The sequence below is a fragment of the Amblyraja radiata genome, chromosome 10 (assembly GCF_010909765.2).
Source record: "Amblyraja radiata isolate CabotCenter1 chromosome 10, sAmbRad1.1.pri, whole genome shotgun sequence".
Taxonomy (NCBI): domain Eukaryota; kingdom Metazoa; phylum Chordata; class Chondrichthyes; order Rajiformes; family Rajidae; genus Amblyraja; species Amblyraja radiata.
In genome coordinates, this window is record NC_045965.1 from 3,124,673 (window position 1) to 3,142,359 (window position 17,687).

The window sequence follows — 17,687 nt, forward strand, 5'->3', positions numbered from 1 at the left end:
GCAACCTTCACATGGTCCACCCTGTTTCGACTAATGCAATCAACCTGACGTGCTCAAACAAGATCAAATAGAACAAGTTGACCTACAACTTTGAGCTGTGCATGCCATACCTAAGAAGAAGAAGCAGTTCGATTATTCAATTTGGAGTTATTCTGATTGAAAATGTTAAGTAAAGAATCGGGAAACCAACTGAAGATAGACTCAAAAAGGTGGAGTAACTCAGCGGGACAGGCAGCATCTCTGGAGAGAAGGTTCGGGTGGAGAAACTAACAGAAGTCCCTGCAACTTTGGATAAAAGATGAAAGAAAGGGAAGTACTGTCCATTGAATGTGGCTCATTGGCAGGGTAAAATCCTTCTTTAAACAGGATCTATCGGAGGTGGGTGGGGTCACAAACTGGTCAAGAGTGAAGAGTGTTTTATTGTCATGTCCCGATATGGAACGATGACATTTCTTACTTGATGCAAAACAAACTATAAATTATACACAAAGTGTTGGAGAAACTCAGCGGGTCAGGCAGCATCTGTGGAGAACATGGATAGGTGACGTTTCACAGAGTGCTGGAGTAACTCAGCAGGTCAGGCAGCATCTCTGGAGAACATGGATAGGTGACGTTTCACAGAGAGCTGGAGTAACTCAGCGGGTCAGGCAGCATCTCTGGAGAACATGGATAGGTGACGTTTCACACAGTGCTGGAGTAACTCAGCGGGTCAGGCAGCATCTCTGGAGAACATGGATAGGTGACGTTTCACACAGTGCTGGAGTAACTCAGCGGGTCAGGCAGCATCTCTGGAGAACATGGATAGGTGACGTTTCACAGAGTGCTGGAGTAACTCAGCGGGTCAGGCAGCATCTCTGGAGAACATGGATAGGTGATGTTTCAGGTTGGGACCTTTCTTCAGATCTGACTGGTAAAGTCACCTGTCCATGTTTCCTTCGCTCCATAGATGTTGCCTCACCCGCTGAGTTTCTCCAGCATTTTTGTCCACCTGTCCATGTAATACAGTGGTTCTTAACCTTTCTGGCACCACGACCCCATCAGAAATCTTGGTCAGCACGGTGACCCCCGAAACAAAAATTGAAGTAAACAAACAGCCCGATTTTTTGAAACATGTCTGCCAATACTCAGTCAATGGGATGGCTGGAATCGCTTCACAGCCATCAGGTGATCAAAATGAGGACGAATGCTCGACAAGCAACACCTCATGCCAGCGTCGATCACAAGACTATTGTGTGCCTTAGTTTTCAGAGTTACCATGGTTGAGAATCCAGCCTCACGGCGATAGGTTGAGGGGGACTGGACCAATAGGGTCAGGGCCCTCTTCGAAGGAACAGGACAGTCGTTCACTTTCAGCCAAAACATGGCGAGCTCTTGTTCCATGAGGTCACTCTTGAGCTGCGCATCTTCACGAATTTGGTAAAATTCAACCTTCGCAGCCACATCAGCTGATGGCACCGTCTTCATCGGAAAAGGGTCGGATGATCCACTCATCACGAGAGCGGTCATCCAGTCCTGGGAAGTAACGTTGGATGGCTACACACTAATTGCCAGAAGGTGGGTTGAGATCTCCTCGTGGAAGTGGCATTCGGCATCTGGCGTAGCATCCAGGAGAGTCGACATCTCAGGGAAGATAGTCGTGTCACCGTCCTGGACTCTTCTCTGGTAAAGGTGAATCTTACTCCTGAACGCTGCCACTTTATCACGAGCCGTGTGTACCAATGGGAGGTTTCCTTGAAGTGACAGGTTCAAGGAATTCACCTCGGCGAAGAAGTCTGCCAAGTAAGCAACCTTCATCATGAACAGTTGATCCTGTATCTTTTCATGAAGCTGATTCTCCTTCTCGGTACACCCTCTCTCTAAGTGCAGCGCTATTTCCTCTCGAAGTTGAATCACACGATTGAGAACTTTACCACGTGAAAGCCAGCGCACCTCTGTGTGGAATATCAGAACAGTGAAATCGGAGCCCATTTCTTCACACATCGCTATGAAGCTTCTTGAGTTTGTTGTGCTCCCTCGGATGTGGTTCACAATCTTCACCACATCTGAAAGCACTTCTCGAAGACAAGGAGGGTGAGACTTCATCGCTAAAGCATGGCGATGTATCATGCGGTGGGTGAAGGAGACATGGGGAGCAACATCCTTCACGAAGGCTTTGAAGCCGGATCTGCATCCGACCATGGAACATGCCCCATCTGTACACACCCTGACAAGTCTTTCCCAGTCAAGCTCATGTTTGATGAAGTAGGCTTCCACCATTCTGAACACATCTTCTCCCCGAGTGGTAGTAGCCAATGGCTCAGAGAACAGGTACTCCTTCGTCATGCTGATTCCTGGGATGTCAGGACTTTCATTTGAAGAAAGACTGGATAGACTCGGCTTGTACTCGCTAGAATTTAGGAGATTGAGGGGGGATCTTATAGAAACTTACAAAATTCTTAAGGGGTTGGACAGGCTAGATGCAGGAAGATTGTTCCCGATGTTGGAGAAGTACAGGACAAGGGGTCACAGCTTAAGGATAGAGGGGAAATCCTTTAGGACCGAGATGAGAAAAACATTTTTCACACAGAGAGTGGTGAATCTCTGGAACCCTCTGCCACAGAAGGTAGTTGAGGCCAGTTCATTGGCTATATTTAAGAGGGGGTTAGATGTGGCCCTTGTGGCTAAAGGGATCAGGGGGTATGAAGAGAAGGCAGGTACGGGATACTGAGTTGGATGAGCAGCCATGATCATATTGAATGGCGGTGCAGGCTCGAAGGGCCGAATGGCCTACTCCTGCACCTAATTTCTATGTTTCTATGTTTCTATGTCATGGCTTCTCCATCGAGGTAACGAACGTAGACTGGCAGTTGGGAACGAGGCAACATCTGTTGACTCACCCAGTTGCAGTGAATACACTGGACTGCTCTTCACAGCGCTCACTACTTGCAGCAGAATATCATTACCCATATCCGAGATTCGACTTTTGACTGTGTCATTCGAAAGGGAAATCTGCCTGAACTTGTTTGACTGCTGTTCCCCCAGCACCAACTCTGCTGCTTCGAGAAGGCATGGCCTGATAAGCTCTTCACCGATGCTGTGAGGTTTCTTAGTCTGTGCGATTCGATAAGCAATCCGGTATGAAGCCTCAAGCGCTGCATCAATTTGACGAGCGCAGTGACCCATCGAATCGATGCGGGAACCCTTGAGTGCGACTTCTTTTCGTTTGAAATAGTCCACGCCCTTCCCCGCCAGGTCGCTGTGACAAGACTCCAAATGGATCTTCAGTTTGCTGGGCTTCATGCACTCGTGGCTCAAAACCTTGGCACAGATAACACATTGCGGCTTGACCACGGATTCTTGAACAATGTTTGTGAAGCCGAGCTTGAGAAATGCGGATGATGGATGATGTGGCCTCTGGTCCTAAACTCTCCCACTGGTTCCACCAAGATGCAAGAGTCAAGAGAGTTTATTGTCATGTGTCCCAGATAGGACAATGAAATTCTTGCTTGCTGCAGCACAACAGAATATTGTAAACATAAATACAGAACAGATCAGTGTGTCCATATACCATAGAATATATATATATACACACATAAATAAACAGATAAAGTGCAATAGGCTGCTATCGTTCAGAGCTTCACTATATGCTTCACTACATTTGCGCTTCTTCGCAGACATGGTTCACAATCGTGGGCGGAGATCGCTTTTAAAAAATGGGGGGGGGGGGGGGCACAATGAGGCTTAACATCTGGGACAGGGGTCAGCAAACTATGGCCCACGGGCCAGATCCAGCCCGTAAACCAAAATCACCTGGCCCACAGGGGTATTTTTTTTCAATTAGTTTTCCCGACCTGGGAACTGCCGCCAGTCCTGGGGCAAGCGAGCCGACCTGGGTGTGCAGGCGACCTGGGAACTGCAGGTCCTTTGGCCCACCGTTTCTGCACCGACCAGTGATCACCCCGTACACTTGCACCATTCGACACACTAGGAGCTGGCAGCTTCCAACTGAAATCGACCTTGAGGGCTCCGGTCGGTCGCAGAGCCTGTGGATTGACCATCACGGAGCTGGCTGACTTTGGAGGCTGTGGTGGCGGTTTTGCAGCAACATGTCTCACCAAACATGGGGGGGGTTTGTCCCCCACCTCCCAAAACATGGGGGTGGACAGGTCTGGTTGTCACAACATCAATGTAGCACACACCCGTGGCCTCAAAACGACCGTGATTTGTGAGAATTAGCAATCACTACTACACAAATTTGTTCTAGGTGACCTAAATTAAAGTGCCATTATGAAATTATAGTGGAAATGGGTAAATGTAAGGCCTTCTCACAGTTGGCCATGCACGAACGCTAACACACAGCAGCTGACAAGCATGAGCCTCGATCGCACATGATCCAAGCTACACACAGTTCATGGGTGTATACGTACGCGCATACGTGAACAAAATACTGTGAGTGGTATGTACCTTTGTTAGATTTCTAAAAATGGGCTCAACAAATTGATATATTATTTATGACTTCTTGACCCCCGGAAACACCCCAAACGACCCCAATAGCGGTCATGACCCCCAGGTTAAGAACTGCTGATGTAACAGGAAGGAACTGTAGATGCCGGTTTCTACCAAAGATGGACACAAGGTGCTGGAGTAAAAATGGTTAGGTGACATTTCAGGTCTGAAGAAATGTCCCATGTTCTCCAAGGATGCTGAGTTACTCCAGCACTCTGTAGGTTTTTGTAAACAGTAACTGCGGTTCCTTCCCTCTAGATTTGCAACATGATCAACCTTACTCAGAAAAAAGCAGGAAACAGCTTGTGCCAGGAAGCTGACCCAGTGCGAGGTAATGTCACAGAATAAGAGAGAGGGAATGGGTGATGTTTTGGGTTCAGTCTGAAGAAGGGTTTTGACCAAAACGTCACATATTCCTTCTCTCCAGAGAGCATGCCTATCCTGCTGAGTTACTCCAGCATTTTAGATCATGTCTATCTTCAGCCGGAGAATAGCTTGGTCGATACACAAAGCCTTCTGCTAAACAGATAATCTTCATTCAAGTATTAACCTCCTTAAATATTCATGTTATGCTGCACGTTTGACTGTGTCAGTCCAGTGTGTGTTAATCGTTTGTCACCCATTATCAACTGGGTGGTCAAAGTCTAGAAAGTTCCATCTCATTCAGACTCGCAAAATGCAGGCAAGATATCCACATGTTCAAATTACATATCTTCACTGTAATACCATGGGTATGTGTCTACCACTTACAAATCAATTTTCCGCTATAAAGAACACCACATGGTACTACCGAATCGGCAGTAAGGAATGCAAACGCAATGCTAGATTTTATTACAAGAGGGCTAGAATACAAAAACAGGAATGAAATGCTGAGGCTCCATAAGGCGCTGGTCAGGCCACATTTAGAGTATCGTGAGCAATCCTGGGCAACATATCTAAGGAAGGATGTGCTGGCTCTCGAGAGGGTCCAGAGGAGGTTTACGAGAATGATCCCAGGAATTAGTAGGTTAACCTATGATAAGTGTTAGACGGCATTGGGCCTCTACTCGTTGGAGTTTAGAAGGATGAGGGACAGATTCACCACTCTCCCACTAGTTCTCCAGCACTCTGTGAAACGTCACCTATCCATGTTCTCCAGAGATGCTGCCTGACCCACTGAGTTACTCCAGCACTGTGAAACGTCACCTATCCATGTTCTCCACAGATGCTGCCTGACCCGCTGAGTTACTCCAGCACTCTGTGAAACGTCACCTATCCATGTTCTCCAGAGATGCTGCCTGACCCGCTGAGTTACTCCAGCACTCTGTGAAACGTCACCTATCCATGTTCTCCAGAGATGCTGCCTGACCCGCTGAGTTACTCCAGTACTCTGTGAAACGTCACCTATCCATGTTCTCCAGAGATGCTGCCTGACCCGCTGAGTTACTCCAGCACTCTGTGAAACGTCACCTATCCACGTTCTCCACAGATGCTGCCTGACCCACTGAGTTACTCCAGCACTCTGTGAAACGCCACCTATCCATGTTCTCCACAGATGCTGCCTGACCCGCTGAGTTACTCCAGCAATCTGTGAAACGTCACCTATCCATGTTCTCCACAGATGCTGCCTGACCCGCTGAGCACTCGGTGAAATGTCAGCTATCCATGTTCTCCAGAGATGCTGCCTGACCCGTTGAGTTACTCCAGCACTCTGAAACGTCATCTACCCATTTTCTTCACAGATGGTGCCTGACCCGCTGAGTAGATGATTTCAAGAGAGAGCTAGATAGGGCTCTTCAAAATAGCGGAATCAGGGGATATGGGGAGAAGGCAGGAACGGGATACTGATTGGGGATGATCAGACATGATCACGTTGAATGGCGGTGCTGGCTCGAAGTGACGAATGGCCTACTCCTGCACCTATTGTCTATTGTCTATTGACCTGCTGAGTTACTCCAGCATGCTGCAAAAAGTCACCGATCCATGTTCTCCAGAGATGCTGCCTGACCCGCTGAGTTACTCCAGCACTCTGTGAAACGTCACCTGTCCATTTTCTCCAGAGATGCTGCCTGACCCACTGAGTTCAAGTTCAAGTTCAAGTGAGTTTATTGTCATGTGTCCCTGTATAGGACAATTAAATTCTTGCTTTGCTTAAGCACACAGAAAATAGTAGGCATTTACTACAAAACAGATAAATGTGTCCATATACCATGATATAAATATATACACACATGAATAAATAAACTGGTAGTGCAAATAACAGAAAGTGGTTGCTAATAATCAGAGTTTTGTCTGAGCCAGGTTTAATAGCCTGATGGCTGAGGGGAAGTAGCTATTCCTGAACCTGGTTGTTGCAGTCTTCAGGCTCCTGTACCTTCTACCTGAAGGTAGCAGGGAGATGAGTGTGTGGCCAGGATGGTGTGGGTCTTTGATGATACTGCCAGCCTTTTTGAGGCAGCGACTGCGATAAATCCCCTCGATGGAAGGAAGGTCAGAGCCGATGATGGACTGGGCAGTGTTTACTACTTTTTGTAGTCTTTTCCTCTCCAGGGCGCTCAAATTTCCGAACCAAGCCACGATGCAACCGGTCAGCATGCTCTTGACTGCGCACCTGTAGAAGTTAGAGAGAGTCTTCCTTGACAATCCGACTCTCCGTAATCTTCTCAGGAAGTAGAGGCGCTGATGAGCTTTTTTGATAATTGCGTTAGTGTTCTCGGACCAGGAAAGATCTTCAGAGATGTGCACCCCCAGGAATTTGAAGTTCTTGACCCTTTCAACCATCGACCCGTTGATATAAATGGGGCTGTGGGTCCCCCTCCTACTCCTTCCAAAATCCACAATCAGTTTCTTGGTTTTGCTGGTGTTGAGGGCCAGGTTATTGCGCTGGCACCATATGGACAGTTGCTCGATCTCTCTTCTGTACTCTGACTCATCCCCATCAGTGATACGCCCCACAATAGTGGTGTCGTCAGCGAACTTGATGATGGAGTTCGCACTGTGGTTCGCTACGCAGTCATGGGTATAGAGTGAGTACAGCAGGGGGCTGAGCACGCAGCCTTGAGGTGCTCCCGTGCTGATTGTTATTGAGGCTGACACATTTCCACCAATACGAACAGACTGTGGTCTGTGGACGAGGAAGTCGAGGATCCAGTTGCAGAGGGATGCGCAGAGACCCAGTTCTGCGAGTTTGGTAACCAGTTTGGAGGGGATGATTGTGTTAAATGCCGAGCTGTAATCAATGAATAACAGCCTGACATATGAGTTTTTGTAGTCCAAGTGGTCCAGTGCGGAGTGGAGGGCCAGCGAGATCGCATCCACCGTTGATCTGTTGTGGCGGTACGCGAACTGCAGTGGGTCCAGGTTTTTGTCGATGTAGGAGTTGATTTGCTCCATGATCAACCTCTCAAAGCACTTCATCACCACCGGCGTTACTCCAGCACTCTGTGTAACGTCACCTATCCATGTTCTCCAGAGATGCTGCCTGACCCGCTGAGTTACTCCAACACTCTGTGAAACGTCACCTATCCATGTTCTCCAGAGATGCTGCCTGACCCGCTAAGTTACTCAGCACACAAATCATACTGCCCCATCTCACTTTTGAATGTAGATGTTAAAAGTTTGGCTAAGGCACTGGCTTGCCGTTTAGAATGCCAACTTCCCCAAATAATCTCAGAAGATCAAACAGGTTTCATAAAAATTCGTCATTCCTTTTCTAATATCCGTCGACTGGCCAGTGTGGTTTATTCGCCCAGTGCTTCTCCACGTCTGGAGGTTGTTATCTCTTTGGACACGGAGAAGGCGTTTGATCGAGTGCAATGGCCATATTTGTTCAGAGTCTTGGAGAGATTTGGATTGGGCAAAAAATGTGTAGCCTGGGTTAAGCTATTTTACTTCGGAGTCACGTGAGTGACTACGTGAAGACCCCGCCAGTATGCATGCGTGCACATCGTCTATCGCATTGCGTGACGACTGGCAGGGTGGACGTGATTCTCCTGCCAGCAACAGACCTGAGGTAAGTTTTTTTTTAAACTTTCAGGTTAAATCTTCTTGCAGTAACCTCTACTTAGACGTCCTGCTAAAAGTCCGGGGCTAAGTCGGAACGGAGGGGAAACCCCAGTCTCGAACTTCAGGGAACCCCGGTCACGGGGAAACCCGCCCACGGACCAAGGCGCTCGGAACCGCGGAATGCGGGTAACGAGCAGCGGTGGATTCACCTTTGAGCCGCTGGCAGTAGAACCAGCGGCTTCATATTGGTGGAGAACCCACTCGGGAGACCCGAGGGAAGCGGGGAGCGGATGGCGGTGGATTCGCCTTCAAGCCGCTGGCAGTGGAGCCAACGGCTTCATATTGGTGCCGGGGTCACCTGGACAGCCGCTCCGGAGACCGTGGAATACGGGGAGCGACCTGAGAACCCGCTCCGTAGACTGCGGGATGCGAGGAGCGGACGGCAGTAAGTACTGTGCCGCTGGCAGTTAAACCAGCGGCTTCATATGCCGACCCCCCCCCCCCCCCCTCCACCCGAAGCAGGATACCCCCCCCCCGACTTTGTAAATCGCGGCTATCCCTTTGATAGGGACCGCGGGGATATCCCGGCTGCAGTAAAAGGGCCTTTTCACGGGGCGAGTTGACGCAAGATGTCACCAGAGTGAAGAGGTCGTGGTCCAGCACGAGTCTCGCACGATATAACGGCAGTAGATAAAGAGTTCCCACGGTACTCGGCATTTATGTTATTCGTGCGAGTTACTTGGCCGTTTCCCGAGCTGTCGCGTTAAATCTTGAATGAACATCGTGAACTACACGTGACACAAATGATGTAACTTTTTTTTTCACACACTATATATATCCTCCCTTGGTTGAATCGGCTCAAATGTCTTCTGTATTATGGCAAGAAAGTAAATTGCAACGTAGCCATCAAAATGTTTGCAACTGGATTTTAAATGAATGGGAAACTTTTAAATGGAGGAAAATAGTTTTTATAAATTAATAACTTTTGTATGGCGATCATTTAAATGTCTAAACTATGGTTTATCCCAGGCGCTATTCATAAAGACGAAGCTTGCACATATGCATATAAAAATCTTACATGTGCACACATTTACCAGTCAACTTTTCAATTTGTGAATTCGTTTTACTTTTATAACGGGAGTGCCTTTATTAATCTATCCAGTAGTAACCACAGATGCTGTGATTCCAGTACTTGCTTTGATTTGTAATGCTTCAAACCTAACTTACTGGCCGAATTGCATTTTATGATCTTCCAAGGTGGTGAAAGGCGCCACGTAAATGCAAGTTCATTGGCAGTATATGGGCAGAGACCCATTGGCAGGAATGTGCAAGTTTACTCGGAGCTTGCATTAAAAACGTGGACGTGAATGCAAAAACGATGTGAAGGAAGGACATGACCTTTTACAGAGAGGGTGTTTACTGCTGCCTCGCAGATGATCCATCCCTGCACCGTGATCTGCTCCGATCAGACTAGGGGGGTAGGGAGGTGGCAATAGGGCCTCTGTCTCCAAATGGGACAGAGCAGCAAGAAAGTGCCTGACCTGCAGAGTCACAAGGAGGAAGAGCAGGGCGCAGCAGCACAAGCAGTGCAACCAGAGGCATCTCCTGCCGCTGCTGCCGCTGCTGCCGCTGCTGCTGTTGTTGTTGTTGTTGTTGTTGCCGCGGCGCCGCTGCTGCTGCTGCCCCCGCGCCCACGGCTCCTCCCTCGCTACAGTAACAAAGGGGGCATGGTCCCGCCCACCTCGCCCGCTCCCATTGGCCCGCCCGCTCCCTCCCCGACCCCTCCCTTTGTGACGTCGTCGCCGCCTGCCTGCGAATGGTCGCCTCCGCTGTCAATCAACCGCCCCCCCCCTTCTCCCCACGTGACCCTTTCGGTGGACCACCCACCCTCTGAGCTCCTTCTGGCTTGCTAGATGGGTCCCTATTTGCTCAGCCGCTTGCACGCCAAGCCCACATCTGGCAAGCGTGCCAGGCATGCACAGGGGTCGGAAGAGCAAGACAGTTATCTGCATTAATTGAGAATTCTAACCATATCTGTGCAAAGTCATGAAGTAATTGGGCACGGAAGCAAGCCCTTCGGCCCAACTTGCCCACGCCAACTAGGGTTGACAACTTTCTCACTCCTAAATAAGGGTCAAAGGGTCAAAATAAGGGACAAATTTGCCGACGGCAATTCGTTGACCAAGCCGGTGGGCCAGCTGAGGAGTTTTGGCCCGGGCACCGGAGAATATTCGGCACCCCATCCAACTCATGAACCGATGATCGGCCATGAGAAGGAGGGCTGGAGGTGTCGGCGGTAAGCGAAAGTCTAAAGGTCGAACAGCTGGCCAGGCTGCCGAACCTTGCTCACCCTCTCCCTGCTCCAAGGAGCCCACAGGCAGTGTTATCTGTGGCATCTCCTGTTGCCTCTCCACCTGTCTCTCTTGCTGCGTCTCCTCCTCATTCTCCTGCATGGCAAAAACATCTCTGACCAGCTTTACCCCCTTCCTTTGAGATTTTCTGGGAGCCATCTCTGCAAGTGTTCCTGTTAAAAAGATTATCCAACAATGACAATTAGGTGGGACGTCCTCGAAGGACACATGTTCACATGTGTCCTTTTGAGACCACTTTTTTTAGTCACCCTCTGTCCCCTCTGTCCAGCTTCCGGGTTTACCGTTTGCAGGAGTTCCCACGCGCTATATCTCTAAAATCTGAAGTTATGTAATGTCTAAAGGAACTGCAGACGCTGGTTAATGCTGGTTAATATGCACAGAAGGACACAAAATGTTGGTGTAACTCAGCAGGTAAGTCAGATCTGGGAAGAAAAGCATAAAAAGCTGGAGTAAGTCAGCGGGTCAGGCATCATCTCTGGAGAAAAAGAATAGGTGACGATTCGAATCGGAGCCCTTCTTCAGACATCCTAATCGGAATTGAGTCTGAAGATGTGTCTCGTCCCGAAACATCAGCTTTTTTTCTCCAGAGATGCTGCTTGACTCGCTGAGTTACTCCAGCTTTTTGTGTCTGTCTTCGGTTTAAACCAGCATGTGCAGTTCACTCCTTACACGGGTCTCTGCACAACATTGATTGGTAGCGTTCCGGACCCCTGGACCCGAGGACTCCGACCTGTATCTCTCAAAGAAGTACATGTGAAAAATATCTCACGGACCATAAAAATGCGTAACCTTTCAGTAAAGTCCCTTTTAAAGTCCCTTTTAAAGATTATAGTTATTTTCTTGAATCTCATTAACATAACTCATGAATAAGTTGATGTCCATATGCGGATGTAAATCTTTATTTTTATTTATTTTTTAAATTCAATCCCACTGAAGATAATATGTAATCACCTTCTGTCCCCTCTGTCCAGCTTCCGGGTTCACCGTTCGCAGGAGTTCCCACGGTACCCGCAAGAGTTATTACGGATATCGCACGGATATCGCACTGGCCACTACGTTCATATAATGTTGCAATACTCAACCACAAGTGTACAAGTCACTCTTGGAGAAATTCCAATTTTCTTGAATTTTCTCCCGAGTGACCAAGTTACACGATGACCTGCCGTTAGCGCTACGGTGGTCCACGGTGGTCCACGAATGCCGCACTGTTATCGCACGAGGTTCCCACGATGTTGAACTCTGGTTAACTCTTGCGTCAAGTCGCCCCGTGTAAAAGCCGCATTACTGCGGGGATACCCAGATCGGGGGGGGGGGGGGGAGAAAGAAAGCCCCGACTGGAGAACATCGTGGAGAAGCCCTGTTATAAGGGACCGCGGAGAAAAAGCTCGGGGGAGAAATAATCCGCAATGGAAGTGTTTCTACAAGGACCACAGAGGAACCCCAGCTGTAACAAACCACGACCACGAGATCAGGCACGGGAGGAGCGTTGCCCTGCAGCAGAAGGTTTAAAAAAGGACATGCAGGTAAATTCCTAATTCGAAGGTCGTTTTGTGCTATTTTGTGAGAATATGTTACAGGAATGGACCGCATCCAGACTGACTGTGGAGGACCGCGGAATTGCGGGCAGTCAGCAGCGGTTGGCTGCACCTGGATCGCTATTGATCAGCAGTCTCCGACCTGGCGCCTGCACAGTCGGAATCGACACCTCAGACTGACGGGAAGGCCAAGCAGAAGTCGGACAGGCCCGAAGACTCGGACAAGTTGGGCTGTGAAGATTCACCGCTGGCGGGAGCACTGTGATCGCATATCCCGCATGGAGCGGTTGATGCATCAGAAGCTCCAATGTGACATGCTCCGGTATATGGAGCCTAGTCACCATAGGGTCCTGGGACGCCCATGGCAGCACCTTATTGAGGGCTGCATAATGCATCTCCCTCGACAGAGGGGAGCATTAGGAGTCACTTCTGGGCTGACTCTGAAGACAGGGGTTTGGCTGAAGATACCACAAGTGTGCAGGGGGTGCAGGAACAACACTACCAGCAGCAGGAGCTCGACGAGTGGCCGTCGGGTTCAGGAAGGCCACATCATCACGCAAGACCTCACATCTTCGACGGCAGCACCCCTACGCACCCACCAGCAAACCACGATGAACTGAAGCTGGTGAAAGCTTGAAGGCCGTACAACCAGGACAAAGGTCCTTTTTAGGCCACAGCCCAGAACGGCCTTCCTGGAAGATGCGCCAACCTTGTACTCGAGCTCCTCTACCTCCCAGGAGCAGATGTAAAATCATGCACACATGTTTGAGGCAGCTCCTGGGTCGGGTTGCATGTCCTCCCATTCGGATAAAGGTATGGAACCTCATCGATGACGTCTCCCGTCACGGATACAAGTTGGTAATATTAAACTGGTTTGAATATTTACACTGGTTTGGGATACCACTAGATTAGTTTATACTGCACACAGGTATGGTTGGAGTTGCCTTTCAAGACAAGGCTCACAAGAATGGGATGTGGACTGATCATTGTCAACAGCCTCAACCCGCATGTGCAGTATAGACTTTTCTGAATAACTTCCATGTGATCATTTCCGCTCACAGGGTTGAAGATATTTGAAATTTAACTGGATGAGGCAACGATACACTCAGTAGCGTTACAAGATGGGCTAGCTCCAGTTTCCAGATTATTTACCAAATCACTACTATCAGTGCTTCGGCTGCACTGAGCTAACAAATAAGTAGCATGGCCAATCTGGATGATATTGAACATACTGTATTTTACTAAATTAGCCTTATCAGCCACATAGCTATATTTAAGGAATTGGTTCTCACCCGTCCAGTTAAATTTAAATTAAGTTGATACAATCATCCATTTATTGGTCTGGGATCAGCTCTGAGACAAAAAATTAGACCTCTGCTATTTTTAGCTAAAACAATCAAAGTCACAATGATGGACAGCTTTGCTCCACTAAAACCTCTTATCCGTAAATCTTCAGTCATTTCCAAACTGATGCCATTGCCCAAAGATGGGTAATTTACTAATACCATCTCTAGTTACGGAGGCAGATGGGATTAGCATGAGTTATCAAGTGTTCAGTCATGCTATCAACTGCCAATGGACACCAGGCGCATTCTGTGCATTAAAGGGTGTGTGTATATGCATAAACTGCATGCATAAGTCCAAGGTGATACACTTTGGTGGTGGTATATGTTAATCACAAGGGTACAATCAAATCAAAGTATCCGGTGATAGTTTTACCAAACCACATTTAGCACTGGTGTATTATTATGCAAAATCAATGACAACACAAAATGAATGTGTGATCACAAAGTATTTAATGACAATGTGGATTGATAGAACACTAACTATTGAGTTGCTTGCATCCAGTTTCAATCAACAGTGAACAAGGCATACAGTGGCGAAGGGTGCATTCTCGCTACACTAGGAAGGAATGTTCTTTTATGTCTTCCTCCATTTGGCCTCAATAGACGGGTCTTGCAATATTCAGCAAGATTCCCGCTTCCGGGTTTTCATAGTGCCTGCCTGGGTTATACACCTATGGCTCCTGCTGAGGTGAAGAATGAACATAAAACCTTACATGGTTAATTCCGGATAAAAAGATGCTGGTTCAGTTGTGATGTTGAAACCATCCTCTGCATGATATAATCAATCATAGACTTACAGACTCTGAGAGACCGTTTCTGCGGCTCGGGTTGTCAAACCATAAACGTTAAGAGTGCTCACTACAGATTGCAGGGATAGCACCAAATAGCAGCTATCTGCATAGGAGATGGGAAGCATTGTTTATGCTTCCTTACGTTTAACTCGGCACGGATGACTGACACATTAAAATTCAGTTTTATGGGATTATAACATTAAGTTACTATTCCATTACTGTGCCTTAAGTACCTCCTAATCATTTGGCTGATGAGTACATAAACCACTCTGTCCGGTCTCACCCTCTGATATCCAGAGAATGAAGGTATCGTCAGCTTAAAACCTCCCAGGCTTAGGGACGCAGAGATATGGGTTGTTAACATTGTACTACGTCACTTCACCGATGGGCACCAGCAACATCCCTGCCCATGGTCATACTCACGTACTAGTGATTATGCCATGTCACTGAGTACAGCGCTATGGGTCCAGTCATTGCAACATTGGATAGGATGATCATATCTGCGGGCTATAATAACATGTTTTGTTTATGATTAATCAAGCAGATTAGACAGGGACAAAAGACCAAACTGCATATCCTATGGACCTTGGGTTGCGTGTGATCACGCATTTACACCAGTATGTCAAGGTTCCTAAGGTCCTTATAGACTGACAGCAATAATATTAGTTACATAAAATCTTGTTAGAAGGAATCACTACGAACCTTCTCCAGATGGTTATATGGGTCTGGCATATACAGGAGTGTACATTGACATTGACATTGAGTCTCACTCCACCAGGACCGCTATACCTCAGCAGCAGGGATGGACCACATCCTAGCGGTTGCAGGATGGTCAAACTATTGATCTGTCCAAATATTCAGAATAAACCTATTGCCAGATCAGGGGTTGACCTAAGTGCAATAGAAAGAGGCTCAATTGCAATCGCAAAAAGAAGCAGAGATAATGCGAGTGCCACATGTTAATGGAAAATAGTCAGATCGCGAATCATTTGTCTGTATACATGCTAAAGGTGAATGATATAATAGTAAGATTAAACGAGAACTTACCAGTTTTAAGTTTGAACTTTATTTTATGAGGAATTACGATGAGGGATTACGTGCCCTCCGCTCCCAGCCCTCTATCATAAAGTTCAACTGGTATTATGGTTCTCTTATCTTACTATGTTCAGTTCAACAACTGTTATCTGTGATTTCACACCGCTGCTTTGAAGAATGACACGCATGCGTACTGGACGGGGTCTTCACGTAATCCCTCAACGTTACTCCTCATAAAATAAAGATCAAACTTCAAACTGGTAAGTTCTCGTTTAATCTTACTATTATATCATTCACCTTTAGCATGTATACAGACAAATGATTCGCGATCTGACTATTTTCCATTAACATGTGGCACTCGCATTATCTCTGCTTCTTTTTGCGATTGCAATTGAGCCTCTTTCTATTGCACTTAGGTCAACCACATTATTCCAGGGCATTAGGAGAGGAAACATGGAACGTCGTGTGTCTCTATTTGCCGATGACCTCCTTCTTTATGTGAGCGAGCCTACAGCTAGCGGCCCTGCAATGGTGTCCTTGTTGGATCAGTTTGGACCTTTCTCTGGCTATAAACTAAACCTCCAAAAAAGCAAATGCTTTCCCATCATCCGATCCTACAGATCCGACAGGAATCCTTGCCTTTTCCCTTATCTCAAGATAGTTTTGTATATGTAGGAATATGCATTACCCGCTCTTTCACACCTCTGTTTGAAGCTAAATATATGCCTCAAGTTAGCCTAATGAAGGCTGACTGAGAGATGGCGTAGTCTACCCCTTACTATGGCTGGGAGAGTGCAGTCGGTGAAGATGACTGTACTTCCCAGATTTCTTTATTTGTTCCAATGTTTGCCGGTCTTCCTATCCAAGTCATTTTTTAACTCAGTTAACCAACCTATAACCTCCTTTATATGGGGTAACAAGGTTCCAAGGGTCAATAAGTGCACTCTACAAAGAGGTCGTGAAGTAGGTGGACTGAGCCTTCCTAGCTTTATTCATTATTACTGGGCATCCAATATCCAAAAAATATTATTCTGGCTCCACCGACCAGATACAGACTGGTACCTGCTTGAGTCACAGTATTGTTATTCCTCGTCTCTCCCAGCTTTAGTATACTCCTCCCCGCCATTGAAACCCTCTCGATTTACATCCAATCCTGTCGTACTATACACCATCAAATTTTTTAATCAATTTCGCTGCCACTTTAAGTTATTCCAGCACGCTGTGAAACGTCACCTATCCATGTTCTCCAGAGATGCTGCCTGACCCGCTGAGTTACTCCAGCACGCTGTGAAATGTCACCTATCCATGTTCTCCACAGATGCTGCCTGACCCGCTGAGTTGCTCCAGCACTTTGTGTCTTGTTCTCCTTTTCATTCGCTGATTGATGGAGAACTTTGTTGGTGGTGGAGCCGTTCGGGAGATCGTGAGCGTCAGACAGACGCTTCCTAAATCCATGTTCTTTATTTTTTCAGAACTTTTCCCCAAGCCAGCAGCACTGACTGCTCTTAGTGTTGCTTGCTCTTATGTAGGTTCCAAGCTTGTCTAGCAGCAGAGTCTGGGACAATTACTCGCCTTGCCGTGGCCTTGATGTGTAATCAAGGTGTGGGAGTTATATATTGTTCATTCTCAAGACGTTCCAAACAGATTCTCTTCAAAGAAAAGGTTCATATTTTGCTGCAGCCCTGGCTCCTGTTAAGATCCAAAATCTATTAGATTTTCTTTGAATACTTTTGAAAAGTTGCCCCGAATGAAATGTGAAGGAACTTTAGAAATCACGATAGTGTTGGAGAAAATAGTATTTTCATTTCTTGTGTGTTTTTATCTCTGTTTTCACTGTCAAACCTCACCTTTTAATGTGTCTGTCACTGTGTTTGTCTCCTGAATAAGTTTGAATTGTATACGGAGCAGTTAATGTGGACAATTGCTGAATTGGCAAGTGAACCCGTAAATCGCAATGTGACATACTTGTCCAATGAAACCGACTTTTGTCGGGGGTCTAGAGTTTTAGAAATTACTTCCTTAAAAAAAATAATAAATAGTGCCTCGAACAAAGGCCTAAGTTTATGTGTTCCTGGAAAACAATTTCAGGAAGCAAAAATTCATTTGTCAAAAATGTAATATGGTATTGTTGGTACCATA